The following is a 4,282-nucleotide window of genomic DNA, read 5'->3' on the forward strand; positions in this document are numbered from 1 at the left end:
ATAAAGAAAAGTTCACTGTAAAATACAAATTTTGCAAACTTTACAGGGGTTTATTTCCTTGCCTTCCAGCGAACGCTAACGTTGAAAAGAGTCTCCTAAAAACACTCTGGTCTTATTTCTCACTTCAGAGGCCTTTCTCTTATTTTCGTAGACTTCGAAGACACATTTTCTCTTGCGACTCTCAGCCATTTTCAAAAGAACCCGTTGAGAAAAAAGAGTGTGCATGCGCAAGGAGAAAACTGACCCAGGGGCGAGCACGTACGACGGACTTACGCAAAGGCTTCGCCAGAATGATTGACAGTTATGCGAACCAATGGTTGACGTGATCCACCCGGAAGTAAAAGATCGAGTGCTATACCTTTAATGGGTAATTATGAAATCAAGTTGAAAAAGGTAGTTGCTTTGAAGTCCTTGGTTACTCTGTGTGTTTTCTGGTGATATTTATGACTTTTTGTGTTTAAACTAATAGGAAATTACAAGGAAGTTAATTCCAAACAGGTTATAGGTCACTTTGCAGCACTAACTCATGGTTATTACGATAAAATACCAGTATTGTTTGCTGGTAATTACGATGACTTTTTGTGTTTACACTAACAGGAAATTACAAAGAAGTAAATTGGAAACAGCCTATTGGTCACTTTGCAGCCCTGATTTATGGTTATTACTATTAAAGTACCAGTATTGTTTCCTGGTAATTACCATGTTTTTTCGTGTTTATATGAATAAGTAATTATAGGAAACAGGTTATAGGTCACTTCGCAGCCCTGATTCATTATTGTATTATTGCACTTTTTTTTGCAAAGTTACAACAGACACCTACATGGTTCTAACTTTGGTCATTTCGGTGTAATAATAAGAAATAAAACAGTCCTTATACCCCAAAATTATATGGTAATAAGTGGTAGTTAGGTAGATATTGGCAAGCAAAAATGAAAACTTATTACTGTATCATCTCAATGTATCTACAATGTAGGAACTTAGACATTATAATCTGTTTATTTACTTGTTATTACAACAACATTACTATGATATTAGTGGTCTAAAAGCTGAAGTTATTAATGTGCCTGTTTATAGTTACAAGTAAGGGAAATTACATATTATTATTACCCAGTTATAACCTATTTGTTATGTGAGTATTACTTCACTGTTACCATGTTATTATCGAGCTGTAATATAAAGTGCTACCGAATGGGATTGGGCATCGAGAATCGAGCATCATCGATTGGAACCGGTTCCACCTGTTCATTTTTCCCAGAATCGCTCAACGTTTTTTATTTTGATTCCTAGTTTCGATTCCTAGAATGCCGACGGAAGAGGAATCCTTGGCCGATCTCCGTGAAAAATAAACGTGATCTGCAAATTGTGATCAACGCTTTTCAGAGCTGATCACACCAGCTGTCTGTCTGCAGCACCGAGTCCCCTCTCCCTGCCCCCACCCAGATATAAACAAACGCATCTGCTGAACTTTTTCTCCGTAATGTAAATTTTAACTCCTGCAGCGTAGAGGAAACTTGTTAAATATGTCAACACGGTGGATTTAATAGAAGCTTTAAAGAACAAACTCTGGACGGTGTGAGGTGAGTTTGTCTCACTGCAGAAATAACAACACACACGGAGCGTCAGAAGGCTGAACAATAACCTGTAGAATAATTAAAGTCATCATGCTAGAGCAGCTTCTCTGTGGTGGACCACACCAGCTTCTGCCACAATAAATAATTATAATAATAATAATAACAACAACAACAACAATAAATCACACACAAAGCTGTGAACATTTTAATTTCATTTCTGAACTATTTCTGTTGAGTTTTAATGTTTAAAATCTGTTAGGTTGTTACTGACAGCAGCCACATTTAAGTTTCACTTCCTGTTGTGACTAAACGCTGCTGCAGCATGGAGGTGTAGTTCTCAGTCATCCTGGACATGATCATCCTGAGAGTTTTAGCTGAAAACAGCTGGACGTTTCTGGATATGTTGGAGACATTTAGCCTCTCATCCCAGAGGCTGCTTCCAGACTTTGGTTGTGGTCAGAAACAAACACACTGGTTGTGCTGCAAGTCTTTCTTTTTTTCTCCAAAACGCATTTTAGTCTAAATGAAGGTGATGTTGTTGTTCATAGAATTAAAATTCATGTTGAAGTTAAGATTATTTCATTAAGTAGGACCTGCGGTTAGCTGGCTCATGTAAAGCATGTCATGTCTTCAAGGAATCGGGAATCGATAGGAACCGGAATTGAAATGAGGAATTGGAATTGGAATCGGAATCGTTCAAAATCAAACGATGCCCAACCCTACTGAATAAAGATATTGATTGGTGACCTTAATAAATAACGTGACCATTTTTAAATAAGTTAAAATACGTTTTGTGAAAACTAACTTTTAACCATCTACTCTGTGTCTGTTAAAGTCTGTATCCTAGCTGGTTTGTCAAGTGTTTCATATTTTATTAATAATCTCATTACCAAGAAAAATAAAGTTCATGACTTATTTTAATCTAGGGCGAAAACCTTTTGCAGCAGCGTATTGTAACGTCAGCTGCCCTGCTCAGGCATCATTCATGGAGACGCTGGCAGAGCAGAAATATGAGCAGAGAAGCTAATCCTTGAAAATCCAACAGAGTCTGGGTTTTTTGTATTAGACTCTCTAGCTCCTGGATTAATTTGAACTGAAATGAAATCTAAAATTGGCTTGGTCGTTGTATACTTGTCTGCCTCTCAATGCTAAATAGGGTGATGGAGAGGGCAAATGGACTATAAAAGCACAAACGCAGCATCCCCCCACCCCCCACGCCCCACCCCCGTTGATGCTTAGTTACAGTAAGAGTGACGTGGTATGTAAGCAGACATGTTGAAAGGAAACAGGTAGATCTACTAAAGTATGAAACTATATAAAGCTATTTGATGGCAGGTTGTGTTTATTTTAAGTTCAGTTCTCATGGTTACTCTTTTTTTCCCGTTTTTCCATCTTCTGATAATTTCCTGCCTACCTGTTTATTATTTACTTCATTCCTTTTCACAATTACATTATTTCCCTCGAGTTATTTTTCCATTTTTCCACATGGCTGTTTCTGTCACTCTGCCCCTTGTTGTGCCCCCACCCCCACCCCATTATTTTCACCTAAGCAGCCTGAGAAATCTCGAAATCCACTCTCTTCATTTCCCTCCTGTCAGCGGTGATCAGACTCCAAATCTATCCAATCCACCAATCAGACAGCAACTTACCGTGACCGTTTGATAACGTAGACAAGCGTGCTCCTGCCTCTTTTAGCCATCAGAAAGAGGCCACATGTGTGCTCTCATTTCCATCCCCTCTGCCTCTGATTCAAGCTTCCCTGTTAATTAGTGGGTGCTTGCTGGCAGGTTGCTACCTTTTGGTGGCTGCTGTCGGTACACTTCACAGCTGGAGTTTTGTGCTTCATAGGTCTTTCATGATGGGAGGAGAATTTTCCAAGCGCCCTCCGCCATCTGTTTATAGGACATTACCATTTCCCTACTGAATCCTCTTTTCCTGCCTCCATTTCCACATTCTCCTGCATCTCTCTTTTCAACTCTCAGGTGTTACTTTTCATCAATAAGCATTGAATTGTACGTTTTTGGTTTTCAATTTAAAGCATAAGCAAAGAAATGAGGCAAAATCAAGTCAGATTCATAACAGTTTTTGAACGTTTTGGGTATTTTAGCACTAGAAAGGGGTTAAATTGTAACCCACAACCTCAGTTCTGAGAAACAGGGATTAATTGTGAGTTCATCGATATCCTGACCAACTTACCTTACTCCACTCTACTTTACTTTACTTTACTATTCAATAGTATGCCAGGTGTTACAACCACAGGCTGCACAATAGAACGGGTATTTGCTCACTCTGCATTGACTCCAGTTGGGTTTGGAGAGTGAGGAGGCCCAGACAGTAGGGCTGCAACGCTGTTCAATGCTCTCCAGCGCCAAGTGGGGCGTCTACGTATTCATGTCTATGCCCACATCACAACTGAGCTTCAGACGGAAGGTTTTGGAGTCCTGATATTTTGGACATCTATCATCTACACCAGTGTTTCCCAACACTGGTCCTCAGGTACCATTGTCCTGCATGTTTTCCATGTTGCCCTTTCAAACACCAGTGTGTCTCTGGCTCTGCTGCCACACACCTGACTTAAATGAATAATAATAAAATTAATAATAATAAATATAATGCATTGAACTTATATGGCGCTTTTCAAGACCCCCAAAGACGCTTTCACACAATCTCACATTCACACACTGCTAGTGATGGTAAGCTACTTGTAGCCA

The sequence above is a fragment of the Nothobranchius furzeri genome, chromosome 4, assembly GCF_043380555.1.
Source record: "Nothobranchius furzeri strain GRZ-AD chromosome 4, NfurGRZ-RIMD1, whole genome shotgun sequence".
Taxonomy (NCBI): domain Eukaryota; kingdom Metazoa; phylum Chordata; class Actinopteri; order Cyprinodontiformes; family Nothobranchiidae; genus Nothobranchius; species Nothobranchius furzeri.